Here is a 25,922-nt window from a genome sequence, read left to right on the forward strand (position 1 = left end):
ATCATGACCTTCGGATGACCTTGAAGGCAAAGAAATGAAAATTTCGACAAAAAATGACAATCTGCTTGAATGGGTGATAATAACTTGTATTTGTTATTAAGGCTCGAAATTACATTCAAATCAGGAACCTTGACTAAATTAACACAAACGATTTCGTGAAAAAGTCACATCAAATGTTCGAACCAAAAAGAGCAACCAATGCAAACTTACTACGTAGAGCGGAATTGTGCTTACAAGAACATGTACTTCACTTCGAACATTTGATGTGACGTTTTCACGAAATCGTTTGTGTTAATTTAGTCAAGGTTCCTGATTTGAATGTAATTTCGAGTCTTAATAACAAACACAAGTTATTCTGAACTCCTGAACGAAATTTTATTCAAAATTTTAAATATGCAGGTTTTATTTTTCTTATAGATTTTTGAATTCTCTTTTTGTAAGTGTAATATATTTTTTAATAAAAATTTGTACTATATATTATGTCAACTTTTTATAGCGTAGAATAATTAATTCACAATCATTTTCTGTAAGAGTTAAAGTAATTAACGGACTTATATACATAAACAACATAGATCTAATAATTGAAAATTAACTTATATATAAATAAGTAATAATTGTTTCCAAATAAATCGTAAAAAATTTTACTATTTGTAATCAATTTAAGTAAAACAATATTCTTGTATATAATTTTAGGTATATACTTACACGTAATTTTATATATTTCTTAAAATGGAGAAAAGACTTAAATTATTGTAAAAAATATTGTCTAGGCCAAGATGATTGACAACTTTGTCTTGTATTGTTTTCTATATTGCATAAAATAGTCTTGTCTTGTTATTATCTTGAAATTCGAGACAAGACAAGACAATACCAAGATTACTCTCGGAATCTCGTGCAGCACAAGTACATAATATGTTTAAAGAACGTATTTTAAAACTGATTATTTAAACAATATATTACTTTTTTTGGATTAAAATCACTTAGTAAAAATTATTTTGAAATATACATTTATTACTATGTTTTAAAAAACAAAAGATTTTTCTTTGATTTGTATAGCTATTTTACTACAATATGAAAAAATTATTTATTTTATTTTTCATTTGAATAAATGTGTTTGCAAATAATTTCTCAAATAATTCCTAATTTTATTATGCCAATTGCGTCACAGATACAGATTTCCACTTTTCACAGAATAACTTATGCACATAAGCTGCTAATATACCATATGTTATTTTATTTGAACGAGTTAACTACAATAAAATATTATTTGAAAATGATGTATTTGATCTTAAGATAAAATAAAGTTACTTTTTGTAACTTATTTTTGTTATACAAGTAATAAAACACTGAAGATATTTTCAATATTTTATTAATGTATCCACTCGTATAAAATTTGTTCAAATATAAGCGGATCACCATCTTATATATTTCCTGCTGTTAAAATTTATAATAGCCAGGATTTATGATGCAAATGTGACTTTCGTTTATTTTTAAAAAACTTTCATATCCCCATGAAATTATTACCTTGAATTGATTGATTTATGATCGGAAAAAACTCCAAATTTTAATGTCACCTTCCAACGACTTGAACTCTTCCCGATTGCTTTCCTATAATAACTGCCGTATCGTAAATATAAAAGGAAAGGACCCCTTGCATCTCATCAATTTAAAATCTGTTTCTCAAATTGACACACGTGTGCAAGGTGTCTGCATTATCTGCGTGTCATAGGCATGTGCAAAATCAAGGAAACGCTAAAAAATATATTTATTGGTGCCTGTACATCCCGTGGTGCAATACTATCCCCTGAAGATTTTTTACAAATTGACCAGTGTCCAAACTTTTGGTAGTTAGTAGTCGATCACGAAATTAGACAATGTCTAGAACACGAGCTTTTTCACCAAGCCAATATCGCAATGTTGTGTTCGAAAATAGCAATAATTATGGCTCTATGAAAAAATTGGGTCTGGCAATATTGCATCATACTAGAGGATAGAGCAATTGTTACATGTAGTTTGCGTAATTGCATTTTAACATACGGAGGATCTACCTCATCAATAGTAAACCATTTCAGGGGAAAGCATTAGGACCATGTATCTAACGTTTGAAGGTCTGATACTTCAGAAATCGACAATCAACAGCTATTGACTTCTGCAGAGAACCTTGATAAAAGACCGAGAACTAGTGGAATGTACATATAATGAGAGAAGGCAGGAGCAAATTACCCAAGCACGTGCCTAAATGACATCGTCAAATATGATGCCAATATTTTTCTGCAACAGTCAGGGATTCAAAGATTTTATGGAAATTGTGGAACCTGGCTACCGCTGCTTGTGCCCCCAAACCGTTACAAAACGGTTGCAATTATTGTATAGTGATAAAAAAAATAGTGCAAGAAATGTCCTCAATATGGAACATTTCCCTAACCGTGGATAGATAGTAATCGAGGACCTAAGACTCATACGTAGCAACAACCGCTAACTTCATTGATGACAATTGGACACTACAGAATTACACATTAAATGCACAACCCGTGGATGATCGTCACACAGCAGAAAATCTTCAAGTTTTATTTACTCTAGTGTGTGAAGAATAGTAGATACAAGATAAAATATTTAGTGTCGTGTATGACAATATCCAAAACATAAGTTTGGCAATAGAGTTACTTAAAAATGTGCCTTACAGCATTTCCTGTACTGCACATACGTTGCAATTGTGCATAAAGAACGCGCTAAATAGTGTTCTCGCACTTGAATAGACAATTTAAAAAACAGGTAAAATTGTTTAACACTTTCACTATTCAAATCTAGCCATAAATGCGATGCCAAATACACAAAAACAACAAAAAATACCTAGAATTGTAAGAACTTAAATTAATACAATCGTGTCCGACAAGATGAAATTCCTCATATTATGTGTGCGATCGTCTACAGATCAACTGAAGTACTATAGTTTCAGTTTTAGCTAATAAAGGCATTATCAAATTAAATGTTGCCTTAAAACTGGAAATGCAGGAGCAGGATTAGATTACAATAAACGAAATAATAACGATATTAAAACCTATCGAACTCGCTACAACAGAATTATGTTCGGAAACTAAAATCACCATTTCCTTAGTTTTGCCGATTTTATATGGACTGATAAATAGTCATTTGCAAAATAATAATTCCGATAGTGTTCATAGTCAGCATTTTAAATTTTCATTACAAATGTCTATGAAAAACAGATTTGCGTTAAAGCCAGCTTTGAAAAATAACATATAAAATAATGTAAATAAATAATGTAAAAATAACGTAAAATTTTTTTCAAAATTTTTCATCCAATAGCTCAAGAGAAATTCAGCCATAACTTGATGCATGCTGAGTTTCTTGCACAAGCCTCGAGCACGACGAGAATAAACGCTACGCGCAACTTGTCCTCCGTCTGGACAGCCGAGCGTTGGCTAAAGACGCTCTCTGATTGGTCGATGTTTTTCGTTAATAACTTGTTAACAAAGTCGCAGCAAACATTTTCGCTAAGGAAAAAGTTGTTTAGAATCACCCCAAGATCACCCCTTAAATTATCAGACACCTGTTGTCGAACACCCTGTATATCTGTATCAAACAAGATAACCTTTATAAATAGTGTGAGCTTTTATACTAACGTTGTTAGTATGTATACATACCAATGCATGAATGTGTTTGTATAGAACAAAACCTCCTTTTAAATAACTTTCAATTTACGTGTGTGTTGTATCATTATTATGCGTAAATATTTTTACATAAGTGTATCTATACGTGTGTTTTAAAAACCATTTCTATATAGCGTAAGTTCTTCTTAGTAATTATAAAGACAACTTAGCAGCTACTTGATATTAACCATTACTTGTATACAATAACAGCATTTTCAGATGTTTGATGTTATAAATGGCACACTTGTTAATTATCTAATTATATTAATGTCAATTTCTTTAGCATTTATAACTATGTTAAATACATATATTCATTACCATGTGTTAATTAATTTTAGTTTTGCTTTGCTTTCTCTTATAAACTTTATATATTCGCTAAATATATACATTAAATTTTATGTGTATTAAATGTATGCATACCAGCATGTTTCATATGGTACAGTACTCTCTCAGTTCTCGAGTATCTCGAGTATCTCGGGTATCTCGAGTAGTTTATCTGGGTAGTAGCACCTACTCAGAATTCTTCAGAATTAAGTATTCTCTTCCTGGGTATCTCACGGATATCCAAGTACCCGCATAGCTTGGCTATCAACAGCCCTATTTTCTACCCTTCTGTCTGCAACGTACGCTACGTTGACGTATGCTTCGTGGACGAACAGCCTTAGAAGTGTAAAAGTAGAAGATTCGCTCTTTAAAACAGTTTCAGAAAAGTCAGTATACAACTTCTTTTCCCAAAGATACAGTAATACAAAGATGGGCAGAATTTCTGTTTAGTGTTTGAGTACTTTCGCGAGTCTCTGTATCGAGCTATAGTCACAAGAACGTGGAAGCGATATCTGTGAAATTGATACCCAATGAGTCAAAAATGGTACTAGCCACAACTACAAATGTCTGAAAACGTATGTAATTTACCGAAATAACGTTTACTCATATGTTCTTCTTGTATTCTTCAATATTAAGTGAGAAAGAAATAATGTTTGTGAAAAATAAACTCTGTATAAGGAATAATCATACCTGTCATTATGACTGGTTTGGTAGTTCTAGTGCTAATATGCAATAGCCCCAATGCTCTTACAATTAGTATCGTTTCTGTCACTGAGAAATTCGGATCATTTCGAGATGAGTGCCGCATACGCTGTACGATTCGAAGCAGTCTTCTTGTGTCAACAACCGAAGGAACCCAATGTGAGTGTTAGAGATGCAGCAAAATATTTGCATAAGTCTCGCGAATTTGTAAATAAGTGGGTGCAACGGTATAAGGAATCAAAGTGTGTCGATGATCTCCCTGATCAAGGTTCGAAGTGAACTACGATGAAAAGGTAAGATAAAGCGATTTTACAGCTTTTTTCGAAAAACTTGAAACTTTCCTTGCGTAAAAGACAAACACTTAACAAAAAGGGCATACATATAGGCATGTTAACAATTAAATGTCGGTTGGAAGAAAATAGAGTTGTATGGCATAGTACAATTTCAAAGCTATTACTTTTAACAAAGCACGTCCAAAAGCTGTTGGCATGGGCACACGAAAACGTTGATCGTGATTGGAACTATGTTATGTTCAGCGTCGAGTCATCTTTTTGGACTTGAACTTCTATCAAACAAGCCTGGTTTGCCCATGAAAATCCAATTGTCTAAAGAAGCATTAAACACCCAATAGAAGTTTGTGTTTGGGGATGTTTCAACGTTCGGGGTTTCGGGACCTTATGCGTCTTTACGGATAATTTAAATGCCCAGAATATGTTTAAATTGTACGAAAGAGGTCTCCTAGTATTAGTGAAACATTGGTTTGATGGAACCAGATATCAGTGGACACTTCAAGAGGACAATGATTTCAAATACCGAAGCCGTCTTTGTACGGAATGAAAAACAGGGAACGGTATTAACGTGTTAGGTTGGCCATCTCAGTTCCTCGATGCCAATTCGATCGAAAATGTTTGGTCTGTTATGAAGTACAAACTCCAAGAAAAGTGTATTGAATCAGTGGGTATTTGTTTTATAGATATACCTTCGATGTATGTAACATTTTATACAGAAAAGATGGTTTACAAATCATTTCTCATCAATAATTATTTACCATATACAAACAATTAAAGTGTCGCCAGTAAACATCGTTTAATTGAACGAATTTAGAAGAAAGTCCAGTAGCTGAATGCGATAAGGTGACTGAGCAGGAGATAGAATCGAAAGATATACTTCCATCTGTAAAACACAGGTGATTCTGTTTTCAAAATTCAGGATAGCTTGAAAACTTTTTTAAACAAAATTGTTTATATTACAATAAAATTCTAATATATGGAAAGGTATATGAAAATTAGAATTATTTAACATAGAAATTAAAAAAAAATAAAAATGTCAAAGTCGAACCTCGGCCTGCAGTTTATGAGTCAGTACCTCATCGTACTTGACTACTGAACTTTTTTGTAAGTTCGTTCAATCTCTTTGTTTGAATATCGTAAATAATTATCGATGAGAAATGATTTATAAACCATCTTGACTTGCTAGATTTTCATCTGTGCGAAAGTCACCGACACTAAACACATCCAACTATTTGCAACAAGTGCGAGACGTTGCGAGTACTCACTAGCGATGTTATTATTTATACATTTAGTGAACAATAATCAATATATATCATAATATAATGATAAAAGCATTATAAAGATGTTTTCCATAAACATATTTGTTACAGGACTCAATTGTGCATAAAATGTAATCTAACTAGAATTGCTATTATTTTATTCACAGTGTAAAAATTCGAAATTCTATTTCATCCGTATTTGGTTAAAATTTATAGTATTCACATACAAATTTGTAAAAAGATCGATCAACATATAATCAAGAAAAACAACAAAAATATGCTATCTTTTAATATATTTTTTAAGCAAATTGATATTTTCAAAAAGTGCTTATATACGTGGATTTGTCGTTACAAAGTATGCAATCACTCCATTTGCACTATTTCGCTAAACGCAATAATTTTCGAGATATTAAGACAAACATGTTTTCCACTTCCAACTTTCAGAAGTGGACTGAACGCTATATTATTGGACACTTTGTGCTACACATTGGACCTCCTACTAGTCTTTAAAGTATCCAAGGCTATATTTATTATACCTTGTACACAATACTGTTCAAAAATATGGTTAAATGTCTGTACTCAATACATGAGCATAAAGCATCTACATATGAATTTTATCTCGATATGCGTTGATTATTCTACAACTAATTAGAACATTAGGACGTAATTTACAGTATTACTGTACATAGTATGTTATGGGTGTAAAAATATAAATGATCATGACTTTAGAAGCCCGTTCACAAAATTATTTATAACATTGAAAATTCGTTGAGTAGATAAACTGTTTGAAAGAAACTACATGTTGCAAACGAATCATTTCATCAGAAAAAATTGTTAAAGGTTTATCGTTAGATTGACTGTGTAGAGTTACACACAGGAATATGGATCTAACCATTGCGCAACAACGTTTATTCCAAACATGAGACCTGACAGAGTGGTGTGCATACATCAACATTGAAGGTTTAACAAGGTGTATTGACCTAGTAGGCCCAAGTCGAGTCATTTTTCTTTTCTTTCAATACTTCTAATATGGTATGGCAAAATTAACAATCATGAACTATAAAATTATACATAATGATAATATACCTATTTACGCACCAATTCAATATTTAAATCTTCTACATATTACCTGTTATTTCATCTTATTCTTCGAAACACATTCTATTCAGTACTAATTTAATTTTAATTGTTACAAATTCACTAATAATGAAACCGCTCTAAATAACACTGATAGTGAAACACTAATAACACTGTTCAACAAATTTTGACTTTTTTTCGATTTTGTAAACGTGAATAAACATTTCTTATAGATTTCAACATGCTGATTACGAATCTGCAAACCGTTTTTATCCAGAACGTACAGTTTTTGAAAAAAACAATTTTGAAAAAAATGACAAATTTTCAACTTTGGGATTTTTCTGTGCTTATGCCGTAGTAGTTATTTAGTTGCTCTTTGCAGGAAATGATTCTGTGAACTCTCCCGAATAAAATAATATAAAGAGTTATTAGATTATAAACATCGAAATAGGTTTAAATAACAATTAAAATGAAAAGGACACCCAAAACGCACCCATTTTTGCTGATATTTTTCACTTTATTTCAAAAAGTAAGGGTCTAGGAGAAAATTTGACTATACCACGCGATAGAGCAAACCTTTCTACTAAGGAAAGCATCAAGCGAATGTTCAAAATTATTTTTGTTTTCAATATAGAAATAAAATAGTTTGGCGAAACGCGCGGCGGCGGCAGTGGTACTCAATGACGTCAATGCGTATAGGGTCCGCGGAACGGCAGGCGATAGGCGAGGCGTCCACCGGCGCGCGTCGCCGTCATTGAGTACCACTGTCGCCGCCGCGCGTTTCGCCAAACTATTTTATTTCTATATTGAAAATAAAAATAATTTTGAACATTCGCTTGATGCTTTCCTTAGTAGAAAGGTTTGCTCTATCGCGTGGTATAGTCAAATTTTCTCCTAGACCCTTACTTTTTGAAATAAAGTGAAAAATATCAGCAAAAATGGGTGCGTTTTAGGTGTCCTTTTTACTTTAATTGTTATTTAAACCTATTTCGATGTTTATAATCTAATAACTATTTATATTATTTTATTCGGGAGAGTCCACAGAATCATTTCGTGCAAAGAGCAACTAAATAACAACTACGGCAAAAGCACAGAAAAATCCCAAAGTTGAAAATTTGTCATTTTTTTCAAAATTGATTTTTTCAAAAACTGTACGTTCTGGAAAAAAACGGTTTGCAGATTCGTAATCAGCACGTCGAAATCTATAAGAAATGTTTATTCACGCTTACAAAATCAGACCCGTGTTGAACAGTGTAATCAAGCACTGAAACTCTAGTAACAAATACCACTTCTCCACCGTAAAACTAAAAAATAAAAATTTTATATGAGGCATGAACGAATACATGGGGGAGCGTATAAGGCGTTCCTACAACATGTTCTTCCGGATCGCTTGGAGGACGTTCCATTAGAGGTCCGGAGGAACATGTACTATCAACATGATGGAGCGCCAGCCCATTATGATGCGCAAGTTTGGGCCCATCTGACTGAAACGTTCCAGGACAGGTGGATTGGACGTGGCGGACCTGTCGCGTGGCCTCCACGGCCACCGGATATCAATCCGTTGGATTTTTTCTTCTGGAGGTATTTGAAAAATGCGGTGTATCGTCAGTCGGTACAGACCCCCGAAGAACTGGTGGCGAAAATCCACGCGGCGGTGGCCAACATTTCCGCAGAAACTGTGGGAAACGTTCATAACAATATGGTGCGTCGCCTTCGCGCCCTGCAAGAGGCCGAAGGAGGCCAATTCGAGCACTTGCTCTAACAATCAATTGGCCCTTTTCAGGGCCACATATTTTTTAAACGTAGAAACGATCTCGTTCCAGATTAAAATTCTGGTATTTAATTCGGTGTGTTCCGCGGTTGTCGGTCGTTAAGAGGTCAAGTGCTTGTTTGGTGAAGTGATCAGTGTTAGTGACCGCGAAGTGTCATAAATGCAAGGTGGCTCCGTGCAGTGTAGTATATCTGCGATCAGCAGACCTTGTGCTGTACGTTACCGGGCATCATCCCCCAACAACCAGGATCGGTGCAGTGACCCGGTGGAACAAGTGTACAAGTACCAAGTGAATTCTTCTCCGAATGGGTAAGTTTTACCGATAATAATTATTACTATTATTAATTATTATTCGGTGCGCCATAATTAAAAAAATGAAAACTGATGTGTCCGTACTTTTTACCGATTGCAGCAACTAATACGTCCAACTTTCGTTCATTCCTTATGGAATAAGTATTTTTATACAATTTTCAATGTTTTGATACCCAGTAACATAATGTACAATCTGTAGGAACTACGGAAACATTGTGTTTTATTATCTTACTATAGCATTACTTTAATAAATCGGCATTTTTATATTCTTTTTCCTCGTTTTTTATTTTTTACAACTTGGATAATTAATTTAAAAATTTGAAAAAATTCCATAATATGTGTCAGAATAGCTGACGTGTCCCTCATTTTTTTCATAATTTTCCATCTAATAGTTTAAGAGAAATTGGGCAATAACGTAGAGATCTTGAGTTTCTTGTATGTACAAGACTCGAACACAGTGAGAGCAAATGCTACGCGTAGCTTGTGTACCGCCACTGATCAGCCGAGCGCTCGCTATCTATGCTCTCTGATTGGTCGATGTTTTTCATTAATAACTTGTTAACAAAGCTTCACAGAACATTTTTGTAAAGGAAAAGGTTGTTTAGAATCACCCCAGGAATCTCCCCTTTTCGGCTCCGCCACCTTATGTGGGACACCCTGTATAACTATCGAACTCGAACGTTGTCTTTGAAACCTTTACATATTGCCAGTGGTATAAGTTAATCCAGTGGACAAGTCTTAAAAAAGATCGTCCAGACGACTCAACACTCTATAAAAACTCAGTAGGTCTAAGTTGATCCAGTGGACAAACAGAATGTAAGAGAGTTAAGTTAGGTTATCTTTATCCACTGGTCAACTGATTTTTTTTTATTTTTAGACTTTTCCATTGAGTTAACTTGTACCACTGACAATAAGTAAAGGTTTCGAAGACAATGATCGAGCCGGATAGTTGACATACGCTGCTACGGACGCGTACGTATAAGCAAAATTCAATGCGATAGTAGCAACAGTTTTTTGCAAATATCTCGAAAACTAAGGCCAAACAGCAGTTACATATTCAAAATATCATCCTCTATAATATATCCAAAGGTTATAAAAATGAGTGAGTGTATCCTTTTATGCACAATTACTAAGCAAAATTATTAAATTGTTAAGTAGCATAGAAAGAATGTGAGAAAGAAATAACTAAATAACTCCTAGCAAAACCATCTGTAATATTTATTACGAACGAGTAGAGAAGTGCAAACTTATCTATGTAGAATACATGTAACGGTGATATATGTACATATACCTACATATCTCCACACATCAAGATGTAACAAGTATGTGATAACAACTCTATTAAAAAAAGATAGTTCTATTTCAGCTATTGTCATCAAAGTTAATCATCTTACAAATCATTCGATACAAATATCTAGAAGTCTTAAAAAATAGATCAATCAAAACGCTTACAAGTCAAACAGTACATAGATTATCTCACCTCGGATTAGTAATGAATAGTTACTCTGCAAAAATTACAAATTAATCACAATCATATCAATCAGATTACTGTATTCGATAAAAGGATCAACTTGTCTACAACTGGTTTCTACAATCTCGTAAAATCAACTGAAATTATAGTACACTGTTAGCTAGGGAGAAAACGTTCGTTTGTACTCATTCGTCGTGAAAATTCTAATTTCGGTTTTTATTCTTATTTCATCACACTTAATATTTTGCTTAACGTTTTATTCCTATAGGATATCTTATGTATATATCTATCTACATAAATCTCGTCACACAATATTTAAAGACTATCCTTGAACATTGTAATAAAATGTTTTAAAGAAAACTTAAATTATATTTAAATACTTCTTGTAGAATACAGAGCGTTTCTGAATAGCACGAGTTAAATTTATGGGGTGATTCTATAGACCAAAATAAGACGAAAATCAAAAATAATAATTTCGCATTTGAGACTTCGTTTGTTAGTTATAAGTGTCTAAACATCTGGTGGATAGCACCAGAACTGAATCCGCGCAGAGGCCTCGAGCAGTGGTTGCCCGAATAGCAGTATTGCACTGTAAGGGAGGGAAAACAAGTCACTCATCATCAAATAGTTGATAGGGAATTATACGATATTCGACAAGGCTACAGGATCTAAAATTCAGTTAAAATTGATGAATATCATTGAATAACAATAATCTTGTCATTTCGTTGCAGTCCATAGGCTAACTCTAAACAATCACTATGAGGTAGAAAGGGTTAATATGTTCATTTTCATGTAAATTGTAGGTTCAATTCACCGCATTCACACATCACGATTCTCTCGTACATGAATAATGAAAGACCATACGAGGATATTGAATAACACTAAACCTGCCTACCCTTTACAATTTAGAAGGCAAATCAAAACACACCCTATGAAATTTTGGAGTAAACAGGGTTAATGTGTCCACTCTCCGATTAATCTTTTGGTCAAAATCCACATACAAAACAACTGTACGCACTACTAAAAGTCTTGGAATTTCGAGGAAAACCACGCATACAGCGGGAATATCGTGAAAAAAAGGATTAAATTTGTAGGAAAACTCGGCACGTATTACGAATATTCGCACGAACGTTCGATGCAAAACTAACTGCGGCTTTAAAAACTGACAGAGGTAGAGATATTTTCTTGATGTTTAAATAAACGGAATTTTAAATCAATCGACACGTGAATACATTTTATAAAGGACAATATCGTATTCTATTTCGTGACCACATGATACTCGTATTTTTAAATAACCAACAACGAATATTTACTTTCTGCTTGCATAAAATAATGTTCACAATTGGTTTATGATATTAAATTGAATTTGACATTCATCTTCAAACAAATTGATATCGAAATTCTTTTTGAACCTTAATAAGCAATTGCCATACTATTACCTCCTGAGCCTGCTGCAGTTGCATGGATGAATTTAGATTTATTCCATCTTTCTCGAATACAGTTTCAAAATTAAAGATTTTGCGTGGTCGATCACGGGCATTCTTGGACTATTCGCTAAAAGACTAGGCCGCAGAATTCGCAAAGCCAGGCAGTCGCCAATATACAAAACGTGTTCGCTGGTCGTCACAACCGTGTAAACTCAGACGACACCAGATACCTGGGTCACGAATTACCTGTGCACTGACTTGTGCATAACATTGTGCGGTGTCCGCCGTCTGAGTGATACCTTGTTACCTGTACGGTCACTGCAAATCCACAACACGCTCAGAAGAGTGTGGTGTCTACGGCAATCGCTTATGAAGATCCAAAAAGAATTTCGGAGCAGGCTCGTTTGAAAATGAATTTGACTTTCATTTTAACCCGTTCACATTTTTTGACGAGTTTGACTCGTACACTTTGTATAATACGTTCCATGATCTATGTTTAATTAACGGGACCTTTGCGATTGGTAGATTTGGTTACGCTGTAGTTTTGAATCGGCAGCGAAGGTCATCACATTACCAAAGATAATTGAAAGTGAAGGTTAATATCATAAAGCAATTATGAACATTGTTTTATGCAAACAGAAAGTGAAAAACGAGAGGATATGACATTTCACTTTTTAAAATGTATCCACGTGTTGATTGATTTGAAATTCTGTTTATTTAAATACCAAGAACATATCTGTACCTCTACCAATTTTTGGTAACACTCCGCCAGGAAAGCAAAAACTGCTGGCGATTAGTGCAATAGGCGTAAACACCGAGCGCGATTTAGGTCATCTAGTTAATTTAATTTTTAACATTACAAAACAAACATTAAAGAACGTTCTTCGCACATTGTGTCAGTTTTCAGAGAGCCTAAGCCTTCAGTAAAGCTAAGAACCTTTGAGAGAAAACCCAGGTATCTAACAACATCAGATGTTGTGGGGAGTCCTCGATAAATTATTCAAGAAGCCGCAGTTACTTTTTCGGTGAACCTTAGCATCGAACGTTCGTGCGAATATTCGTGATACGTGCTGAGTTTTCCTACAAATATAGTCTTTCTCTCACTATATTCCTGCTGTGTGTGCGCATTGAAAGCGCAGGCACTGCCTCCCAAGAAGAAATGTTCTCACTGTGGTTTAATTTTCGTACTACATGTGGTGCAACTATGTGGTACCACATGCGGTACGAGCTTGCAAGAGACCGAGTTTAACACTGGTGACCCTGCTTCCCTGTGGTCCCCGCTGGTAATATCGGCCCCGTACCACGGACGTCATTGGTATCTTCTTACCCCTGGCGCAGGAAAACGGGAACGATGGCAGAAAGGGTCACTTCCCGTGTGGGACGGTCTCTCTGATGATCCTGCAAAGGTGAAGTGGGAGTTTTTCCGGATCCGGTCCATGCGTATACCAGACATATGGGCTCCCTTATCAGTGGTTTCTAGCTCCAACATCGTCGGGATAAGCTATATGGTTAGCCTGGTACGAAGAGCCAGCCTTTTAGCTGCACGTGAAGCTCAAAATGTGTGTGCGGTTTTCCTCCAAATTCTATGCCAAGACTTTTAGTAGTATATGCAGTCTTTTTGTGTGTGGATTTGGAGCAGAAAACTTTGTTCGGGCAATCACTACTTTTAAAAGCAAAATTTAAAGCATAAACAAAGGTAAAAAGATCAAAATATAATTTTCTCGAATATGCTCCAGTCCATTATTCTAACCTCATGTCGTCTGTTTTTGAATTTGACTGGTGTTTTACTTTCATTTAGCTGAAATGATTGTACAAGGTATAAAAAAAATTAATGGTCGTAGTTATCAGGGCTGAATCTATACCTGTGGAGTAATGCCCGCAAAATTGTTTATAATATTGAAGATTAATGTTAATTTTTTTTATTACATAATCGCTTTTAGATCATTTAGTAAAGAAAATGTTTGAAAGGAACCATATACCACAAACAAACCGTTTATTCAGGAAAAATTATTAACAATTTGGTATCGGTTTGACTGTCACATATGTTTGACAATCAATGTTATTTAGAATATTTTCATTATTCGTGAATTTGTAATAATTAAGACTAAATTAGTGTTGAATGAAACGTGTGACGAAAAAAAAAGGTGAAGCAACAAGGAGATAAAAGATTCAAACATCGAATTGGTAAGTAAATACAGGGGTGTGAGGGATGTGGCGGGGCACCGTCTTATTGAAAAATAATTCTAGTTCCGAAAGCTAGAAGTATTTCTTCTAACACTGAAGACAACGTATCACGTAAAAACTCTAAACTGTAATATCTGGGTATTTCCTATAATATCCTATCATTATCAATATTTATAAACACTAGCACGGACAGAGACAACCAGTAAGTGTAACAACCGGCGACGATTTCGACGGTATTAAATTCTAAAAATTAGTCATATCGACAATTTGCGTGAATAAACAATAATATCATTAATAGTATTAAGAATAAAATAGGTGATACAATATGTTTGTCCAGGGTGTAAAAAAAGTAATTCACGGCTTCTAGGAGTGAAAGTAAACCTCTGGATCGGTGGATATTTGAAAAAAAAATTGCCGCAAAATTGTTTATAATAATTTCAAAAATTGTTAACTTTTTTTTATATATATAAATATAATTATAAATAAACGTGTTCTACGAAAAAAAGTCTAAAAAGAATCATGATCCAGAAACGCACCGTTTAGGTTAGGCACTAGAAAATTGTTAACATATGCGCAGAAATGAGAGAGTACAGCGCCACTCACGCAGAGCCCAACACGTGTTTGACGCAAACGGGCACGTAGGGACGGCCATGTAGTCTACTCGCGCGCACTACGCATTGTTCTACATTCTACATTGTGTTGTGCATAAGAGAGAAACAGACATTTTCGCTAATTCCTGGCTACGCATTCCCGTGCTTCTGACACACACATACTCACGCATATTCGTTTCTCTGATTCTTTAAAAGAGCAAAAGCGAAATGATCATGAATATATCGATATACGGGACAGCTGAAATACGTTAATCTTCAGCCAGTGAATGTGTGGTTACAAATGCTCCTTATCGTTACGTGTACGAAACAAACGCTAATGATTCTTAAACATGTTATAGTACTAATTCAGAATACGAGTAGAAAAGAAAAATGTAAGGAAAGTATTATATTTATTACTATGTAGTAATGTCAGTATTTTTTAATAATTAGAAAAGTATTAACAAGGACATATTATATAAATCTATAACAATATATAATAATATATGTATATTACAATATTACGCATATTCATACAGTCTATATTTGCATTAATAATTAGACCGCGTTTTGCAGTGATGTGTTAACCCACAAATACCTATATAGTTTTGGGAAATCGAACATTTCTTACTAAAATAATCTATTCTAGCAATTTTATAGTATAATTACTAATATAATTCATTCAAATAACTGTTTAAATTCAAAGATATAGTAATTTACAAATAAAATATAACCTAGTTCGTTTAAAACACGAGAGTTAATTAATTGTCTAATTACACTGTTCAACACGGGTCTGATTTTGTAAGCATGAATAAACATTTCTTATAGATTTCGACGTGCTGATTACGAATCTGCAAACCGTTTCTTTCCAGAACGTACAGTTTTTGAAAAAATCAATTTTGAAAAAAATGACAAATTTTCAACTTTGGGATTTTTTTCTGCTTTTACCGTAGAAGTTATTTAGTTCCTCTTTGCACGAACTGATTCTGTGGACTCTCCCGAATAAAATAATATAAATAGTTATTAGATTATAAACATCGAAATAGGTTTAAATAACAATTAAAGTGAAAAGGACACCCAAAACGCACCCATTTTTGCTGATATTTTTCACTTTATTTTAAAAAGTAAGGGTCTAGGAGAAAATTTGACTATACCACGCGATAGAGCAAACCTTTCTACTAAGGAAAGCATCAGGCGAATGTCCAAAATTATTTTTGTTTTCAATATAGAAATAAAATAGTTTGGCGAAACGTGCGGCGGCGACAGTGGTACTCAATGACGTCAATGCGTATAGGGACCGCTGAACGGCAGGCGGTAGGCGAGACGTCCTCCGCGCGCTCCGCTGTCATTGAGTACCACTGTCGTCGCCGCACGTTTCGCCAAACTATTTTATTTCTATATTGAAAACAAAAATAATTTTGGACATTCGCCTGATGCTTTCCTTAGTAGAAAGGTTTACTCTATCGCGTGGTATAGTCAAATTTTCTCCTAGACCCTTACTTTTTGAAATAAAGTGAAAAATATCAGCAAAAATGGGTGCGTTTTGGGTGTCCTTTTCACTTTAATTGTTATTTAAATCTATTTCGATGTTTATAATCTAATAACTATTTATATTATTTTATTCGGGAGAGTCCACAGAATCATTTCGTGCAAAGAGGAACTAAATAACTTCTACGGTAAAAGCAGAAAAAAATCCCAAAGTTGAAAATTTGTCATTTTTTTCAAAATTGATTTTTTCAAAAACTGTACGTTCTGGAAAGAAACGGTTTGCAGATTCGTAATCGACGTGTCGAAATTTATAAGAAATGTTTATTCACGTTTACAAAATCGAAAAAAAGTCAAAATTTGTCGAACAGTGTTATCATTAGATATGATTTGAGAAAAATAATGTGTATTGCATGTGTCATATAATATACGTATATTATTAACATTTGTTTATATGAAATTGCTATTAATTCAAAGAATAATATAAAACCATTAAAGCTTGTAATTACACTGAAAATTATATATAGAACATAAATGCAAAATAGTTTTTTAATAACAACTGTTCAATAAGAGAATTCGTAAAAGTAATTTTAAGCTTTAGAAATTTAAAAAATTCTTAAGTATTTATTAGTAAATACATTATATATGTATATATCATTAATTACATTCTTTTTAATAATACTACATTCATAACTCGAAATTGACACACACCAATGTAGAACAGGGCCCAATTAATATAATTTTATATACAGGGTAGAAATTATAAAACGTTACAGATGAATATCTCAAAAAATATTGATTATGTACAAAAATGTTTCAGATGGAAGTCGTTCAGCACCGAGGGGAATATCATGTGGTGAGACTTTTATTTTTTCAGGTGAATACACAAAGGTGAAGTCACGACCATTTTTTGAAATGGAACCATACTTTTATTTTTTGCTAGTTTGAAACACTTCTATTTTAACAAGTTTAAGAAATACTACCGTTCAGTGAAGAATAACAGCACGAATAATAATGAAAGTAAACTTACCATTTTGCAGAAGAACACAATAATACATAAATACGTTTGTTTTCATTTTATTGATAATCACTTTGATGTTGTCCTTAGTATTGCTGATATTGAACACACGTTATTGTTTTAGTGTGAAAGTTCGAAGGTACGAAACGTGTGAATGAAATGAATACACAATAAACTTGTAAAACAAAAATCAAATTATTTTTCGGAAATAAATTGACCAAAGCATTATTAAGTGCATTGAAGTACAAATAAAGCATAATTGCGTTAAACTATCAATACATTTATTTCAGTCACCTTTGATTTCCCTGTAAATTTGACATTGAATGACCTTCTGTAGATAGCTTTCAAATTCGTCTTAAAATAAGCTCCAATACTAGCAAAAAATAGAAGTATAGTTCCACTTGAAAAAATGGTCGTAACCTTCACCTCACCTTTGTGCGTCCACCGAGAAAAATAAAAGACCCACCACATGATATTTCCCTCGGTGCTGAACAACTTTCGTCTGAAACATTTTTGTGCATATTCAATATTTTCGAGAAATTCGTCCATAATACTTTATAATTTCTGTATAATATGTAATCTATTTTTATTATTCCAATGAAAAGTATCCTGATAACAATGGATGCCCGATATCACCCCTGTGCATCTGTAGAAAGTTAATGCACTGCGATAAATAATGATAGAAATTAATTATTGATTGAACGATTGCAAATCATTCATATCTTACACTTCATATCTCGCTGTTCAATTTCGTACCGTGTTTTTAATTTTCCAATCATCAATTATGCTGATCTTTAAATCTTGGGTTACTGTGCTCAACATATGCTGTAACATATAAAGAACACATGCTACACATAAAGAAATACATATTACTTATCTTTTTTTCGACATTTTTACGAGGTCGTTTATGCACATTATACCAATTTTTCCTCGTAGATGTCCCAAAAAAGTTAATAAAGAAGATGTTACAATTTCGAAGAAACGCACTGACATTTGTGTTCTATTGATCTGCAATAATATCATAATAACGGAGGTAGTAACAAGCTGCTGATTCTAATGTTGCTATTTAGCATGTTTTTAAATTCTTCATCTTCTATTTGGCCGTCTTATCTATAAGACGGTACCATTGGCATCAATACACCGCAGCAGTCTTGCTTGCTTCTCAGCTTATAACGACCTAAACAACTTTCACTGCACGAGATCACCAATGAGATATTATGTACTTACCGAAGTAGCTTCCGCTATCCTTATGCCCCCGATAAGACAGTTCACAACAGTTTCCGATACCTTGGAACTATGACTGTACGCCCTACCCAAAAACCTCTGTATGACTGTACAACCAAATTGTATATAAAGCTCAAGCTCAACCAGAATAAAGGTTCAGAATCTTCGAGACAGTTAAAGTCACTTAGTCCGTGCTATTTATCCGTTACGCCTCTCCAACCTGGTCACTACGAAACCCGGTCACGAGACGTTTCCTCGTAACAAGCTTCAATATGGCCCCCGTTGCTTTCCAGACATTGCTTCAGACGTTGTTCTAGATTTTGTCAAACTCTGGCGAAAATCTCTGCTCTATTCCGCATGATCTGGAATGCTTCATTAATTTTGTATTTTAATTCAATAACGTCCAACCTATACGACGACTGTATATGATATTCTTGACTGCCACCCAAAGGAAGAAGTCAAAAGAGTTCAGGTCCGGCGAACGCGGAGGCTATAGATGAGGAGCAGACCGACAAACGGTAAATCTCCGTCTATAATGTGGAATAGACTGACGTAATTTTTGAAGTAAAATATTATGTAAAAACTCTAAATATCTTTCGCTGGTTAATCGCGTCGATAAATAAGTTGGGCCAATTATTTGATTCCCAATTACATCCACCCAAACGTTAATCGAAATATCCGTATCGTGTGATGGTTCACGGACACGTATGCGCGACACAACGCTTCTCCTAGGATGAGGGGGAACACTAGATTTGAAAGAAGGAGACAATTCCCGAGTACAAATATGGCGCCAGCAGCAGCGGTTCGTTCAAGGTTCAGAGATTCAGAGGCAGGTTCTGAGTTTCTTTCAGAATATAAACAATCTCACTGATCCTAAACCACGCCAAGGCAGCTTTATTAACCAGTTCCTTGAATCCTTCACATCAAGGCAGCTTTAACCAGCTCGACCACGCTAAGTTAAGCACAGCATTTTAACTGTGCATAGTTGTGTCATCTTAAGTGTAGTTGGAAAGCACCGAAGCTTACATAACGTTAGATAGTGTCGCCTTTGCATATTGCTGGAAAGCACCTTTATGTACTTGCAGCTCATTTCGATTTCACATCTTTTTGTGACACAGTACCGACTTTTTCATGTACTTGGCGTAATTTTTTTTTTACTATTTTGAAGTATTTTGATAGTTTCTTTATACAAAGAAGTTACGTGTATAACACTATTTATATTTTTAATATTACTGATAACTCCGGCTGTTAACTCTTGAGAGCAACTTCTTACGCATATAACTGTACGTGTAGTATATAATAACAAACCCGAATTTCGAAAAAAACGATTTTTATTAATTTTCTATAAGGGCAAGTAAAATGAAAAGTATTTCTGGCAGATTGGCATTCCTAACTTATTAAAACAATGGAATAAATATCGCATTGGACTGGGCAGTTCTCAAACGAGAAACCTTCGTTTGTCGCGGGGGCACACGAGCTCACGAAAGCACCGATTCTCATTCGGTTGTTGATTACTGTTTGTCGCGTGTCGTATGTACCGTAGTGCTTCAATAGCCATTGCTATTGTGTTCCCTCGCAATGTGTTTCAAGTTAAAGTATTCAATTATAACTTGACACAGTGACAGTTGTTAGCGGTACTTTAGATAAGTTTTTGTTTATTTTTATTCATTTAAATATGTCTGGCAAAAGGAAATTGCAGAAGTATTATATGCGTGTTAAAAAATCTTTATGTTCGTCGTATGTTAATTTTGATGAGGAAGCTTCCACCTTAATATCTGATATACAATCCCCAAGTCATAATCCAATTATTAATGTTAATAAAAAGATTTTAATTTAATCAGTTTTCCCCTTAGGCAATGTTATTGAAAACGATATTTTTATAGAAAATCTTCAAATTGAAGAAAATACAAAAAGACAAAATTCCACTTTTAAAACATTCTATGTATTTATCAATTCTTAAGCAATAGTAATGACTAATTACAACTCAAATGATGAATCATAATGTTTATTAAACAATATTTTTTAAATAAACATGTTACATGGATTCTTCAAAGTCTGTAGAACTATATCAAATAATAAAAAAATATTCATATTATTTACATAATTAACAAGAAAAATGAACAAAATGACAGGAAAGAACCGTGGAGGGGCTCTGCCCCTTCCCCTGTACCTCCACCACGTAAGAGGGCTTAATCCAGACCAACTCTGATCTGACTTTTTTTTCAAGTTAGGAAAATATTGACATGTTTGAGAACATTATGGAAAACATGGAATAGATTGGTTGGAAAACATTGAAATTGGCCAAGTTTAATGTTTTAATTTACCCGTTATTCATAGAAACAATAGAAAAACGAAGGCATTGAACTCACTTACGCATACGCTATCAATAACGTATACATACATATAGTGTACAATTCGACTTCGTAATACTCAGTAGTGTGTGCTTAAAAATGAAAATTTTAACATATAGTGCGCATAAATTTAAATTTGCGTGTGCTCTCTCTTTTTTTTCAGTTTTACCAACATATCATAATAACTTCTACAGGCACCCTATGTAATGACCAGGCTTTATCTAGGACCTCGATTTTGTGTATTACGATTGGGATTTTGTATTGATTTCTTGAATGGGGTAAGTTTCTTTTACTATTATAACTTTTATTTTCATAATGATTATGTATTGACTTTGCTATTACTCATATACTGATATTATATTGATTTGATCTCTTTGTTAACCACGTGGTATCACCATTTGTACGCTCCGCGTAGTTCGAAGGACATTGATATTACACGTCAATATCGTGGATTTACCTTGGTAAATCTTAGTCCTTACGACTACCGTGGCACAAAGAGCTACGTGAATTATGATATTTCTTTTTTTTTCTTTTATACCATATGCTTTTGTTCGTATTATCTATTTGTTTCTTGCTCGCAACAATATAATAATTTTATATGTATATAAATCATATTATTTTACAATTACGTGCTTATTGCGTGTAATGTAACTCCCTTCTATTTTTTTATTATATATGATTATTATGTTTTTTACGCGAATCCTGTCAATATCTTGGACATGTCATTTCTAAAAACGGAATCAGATCAAATCCAAAGAAAATCCTACCGAAAATTTATTTGAAACTTTTCAACGATCACAAAACCATTAACTTCATTATTAACGAACGACGGAATTCATTTAGTCCGAGCAATAGCAAAAAGCGTTCGAGACATTAAAATCAATTCTAATTAGTGAATCTCTATTACAGTATCCTGATTTTTCTCAGTCCTTTGTTGTTACGTGTGATGCTTTTAATGTAGGTATTGGTGGTGTTCTCTCATAAATAAGGAATAATAAGGATTTACCTGTAGCTTATTATTCGAGAACATTAAATAAATCTGAACAAAACTATTCTATGACTAAGAAGGAGATGTTAGCCATTATAAATACAATAGAACATTTTCGATCATACCTTCATAGCAGCGAATTTATAATTTATACCGATCACAGACACCTTCAGTGGCTTTTTAATCATAAAAATCTTTCTTCAAAACTTGTTCGTTGGTGATTGCGTCTTAACGAATGTAATTACGTAATAAAATACAAATCAGGAAGAGTAAATTCTAAAGCAGATAGATTATCGCGATTACGCTCTGATGCAAAGGAAATCTCTGAACTTGCATTTCATATAGAACCTAGTAAAACGTATCAAGACTTTACGAAGTTTTATTATAAAAACGTGGACGTAGTAATTTTATTGTGGTCGGAAGATTTAGATAAGAAAAATCAATATTCTGATTATGTGACTGAGAATTTCGATAGAATTACTCTAACAAGCCCTAACGAATTGGGCAAGTGAGAAAATGACAATCAAACTTTGTTAATTCTATTTTCTAAAAGTCTACACCATAGCAAAATCAATTATCGTGATTTATTTCAAAGTTTCCACCAGTGGAGGGGGAATCACACTGTGGCTCCATCTTGCGTTTATTAGGCAGCCACATGTTTGTAGATAATATTATTTCTGTAAAGAAAACTATAACAGCAGATACCGACCAAGAAATTTCGAAAAGTCACGTGACTACCCTAGGCCCTTAAGCCTACGAAACAACCCATCGAGATTACAATACAATTACAACAAAAAAACCTTTTCAAATATTAGGTATTGATGTAGTAGGACCTTTACCCTTGACTGAACAAGGTAATCAATTTATCATTATAGCCCAGGATGATTTAACAAAATATTCATTTGCATTTGCAGTTCCAAATCATGAAGCACAAACAACCATCGAAAAATTACTTTTTATCTTTTTTTATTTCGGTATTCCCCAAACATTCCTGACCGATCATGATCCAGATTTTATGCCAAACCTTATTAAAGAATTAAACAATCTTTTTGAAACGAGACACATTTCAACCACACCGTATCGCCCTCAAACGAACGAAGCTCTCGAGAGATCTCATCTTACTCTGAAAGATAATCTTAAACACTATATAACTAATGTAAAAATCAAACAGACTAGGATACTTATATTACTTTGGCAATATTTAGTTATAATACAGCTATTCATAAATCAACTCTTTATACACCATATGAAGTTCTTTTTGGTCAAAAAGCTTATTTACCTTCATTTATAGCTTAATTTAACTTCTGTATTTCTAAATTATTCATACTGTACTTAATTATTAACATACTGTTAACAATTTTATAGCGGCAGGTGTTGTATATCAACCCTAAATTTTCCTCCACTTCCTGGTCTTTGTCGTATATCTCTTGGAAACATAAACTACTAATCAATATGTACCCAAATTCTTCCGTTCACGAGACCCTTTCATTATTCATCCGTGAATCTTGTCCTGAATTGCTCATTGCTTATCTATTTTCGAACCTTGTCTTCAGTGTCTCATTCTTTGATAATCCGTTAAATCCAAAACAACCCCACTCTTAAAACTACCGAACATATATGTTCGGTTTTTCTAGTCAGACTTTTTCTTCTATTCGTTGACAACAGATCCATTCAATTGCCTAAGACTTGTATACGAATAATTGTATGTTGTTAAGTGTACGTTTTCGTTTTATAATAAATAGTTGTAAGTTTTCGTACTTGAGCTAGTGTTTTACTTAATAAAACATCAGGTTAACAGAACACAACAATACTGAATATTAGATCACATTCTTACAATACTATATTATAAATACTATATCATATACTATAATATTATATACTACTATAATATACTATTATACAAATATACTATATTATAATATAATAGTATATTATACTAGTCTATTAAAATATAATAGTATATTATACTAGAATATTATAATATAATTATGTAAATATATATAATAATGTAATGATATGCTAGTATATATAGTGTTATATAAATTGCATTCTCTACGTATTTCCAATACTAAATAGGTGTCCATTATGTATGAATGGAATACTAACAGTACATAAAGTGACACTAGATGGCGGTACTTTCTCGCAAGTCAAAATAAGAATCTAAACTATATAAGACTATTATAACCGAAAAATTTTTGTCCTTGTACTAGGGGAGCAAAGTATTCGATGATCGTTTAGTGAGGGTACTGTTGCTGAAAACCCATTATAAAATAAAACTCGCATCCACGTATTTATTTTGATGTGAGATGCAATTTTTGTAGGCCTCTTTACATTATAAGAGGCCTTAAAATTAGTGTTAATTTTGTAAGCTAAATAGGTATATTTCCAGATCTACCGACGAGCAAAAGTCTCTGAACGCCACTTCACTAGTTTTATGTACAATGTGATTAATACAACTTAATTTTTTAAATTGAATTATAAAGATTACATACTAATAATTAGAAAGTGAATATGATAAGAGCAAAACATATAACAATTTATTTTCGTGTTGTTAATATTAACAGTATACGAAATATTTATCGAAAAATAGGGATTGAAAACAATTTTTACAGTTTTGCATTCTAATTGTGCTCGTCGAAACAAAGCTTTTCAAATTAATATTTTATCCTTTACTTATTTGTGCCCATAATTATGAAAGTGGTCTAGTCATATATTTCTTGTTTCAAAATATTTAATGAATTGCATTTGAATAAATTAAAAAATATTTTTACATTATACGACATTTTAATTTATAATTTTATTAGTCCTTAATTAATGAAAATTTATTATGAATATGAAATTTTGTGTGAATTTCATACGAAAATGTTGTTTTTAAAGTTTGAACTGACTTAGACTGTTTTCAAAATTAACTGAATGTCCTATAAATGACTTAAGGGGGCAGACTCCTTGTGTTTTGAGCTGTGTGCGTGCGCTCACACAAGCAAAGAAAGTCATACACGTATACGCGATGAGCGAGAGAGACAATCGGTTTCGCAAATTACACTTTACGTCTCGACACTTGCATAAATGAATTTTTCTCAGTTACAGAACCCACGAGTAGACTTCACTACAGGGTGCTCTGGTCCGTTTATAACTCCAATAAACACTATACGTTGAGAAAACTGTAAAATTACAAACTGTAAGCATGAAACAGACGCTGTTGTAAACTAGCAAGATGGCTGCCGAAGTGACATTTTTGCAAATATCTCAGGATTTAATGGTTTTTTCACTCACAGCACACCAGAGCACCCTTCCTTGAATTAGCACAATATCGTGGAAATGCGATTTTCCTCAATTTAACGCTTCTTGAAGGCGTAAAGTGTAATTTTCTTTGTGCACCCGTTTTGACACAAAAATAGTTCAACGATTTGCCGTTAGAAGCGTTAATGGTATATCTCAATCAATTTGGTCATATTACCATCAGCATCGATGAAAATATAGACCAGTCGGTAAATGTAATCTAGAATTTGACAGCTGAATGGAGTATTCATCGAATACACGAATGCAGACGCAAGAAAGGCTTAGTTGCCAAAACGTATTGAAAGTTTTGGTCACGCTGTTGCCACATATATGTATGTACATATTACAATTCTGCCCATCAGGAAAACTCGAACGAATCCAACTCCAGCCGAGATTTTGATTCTTACTAACAAGGGAACATCGCGAGGTGAAAGTCTCCGATTTTGATGAAACTTTGTAGGATTGTAGAATAGCCGAAAATATTCGACACGTATTTTTTTTTATT

General features: G+C 33.5%; 1 protein-coding gene and 1 non-coding gene across 3 annotated transcripts in view; one reads left to right on the forward strand and one right to left on the reverse strand.

The window, feature by feature from the left end:
• The window catches only part of Vha100-2 (V-type ATPase subunit a family protein Vha100-2), a 170,050-nt gene that overhangs the window by 94,528 nt on the left and 49,600 nt on the right, over positions 1–25,922 (reverse strand). The gene's annotated exons all lie outside the window — the stretch shown is intronic.
• LOC143188563 (U4atac minor spliceosomal RNA) lies at positions 24,333–24,461 on the forward strand. The gene has a single exon (XR_013003545.1). It is a non-coding gene; the product is annotated as a U4atac minor spliceosomal RNA (small nuclear RNA).

The sequence above is a fragment of the Calliopsis andreniformis genome, chromosome 2 (genome assembly GCF_051401765.1).
Source record: "Calliopsis andreniformis isolate RMS-2024a chromosome 2, iyCalAndr_principal, whole genome shotgun sequence".
NCBI classification, from domain to species: domain Eukaryota; kingdom Metazoa; phylum Arthropoda; class Insecta; order Hymenoptera; family Andrenidae; genus Calliopsis; species Calliopsis andreniformis.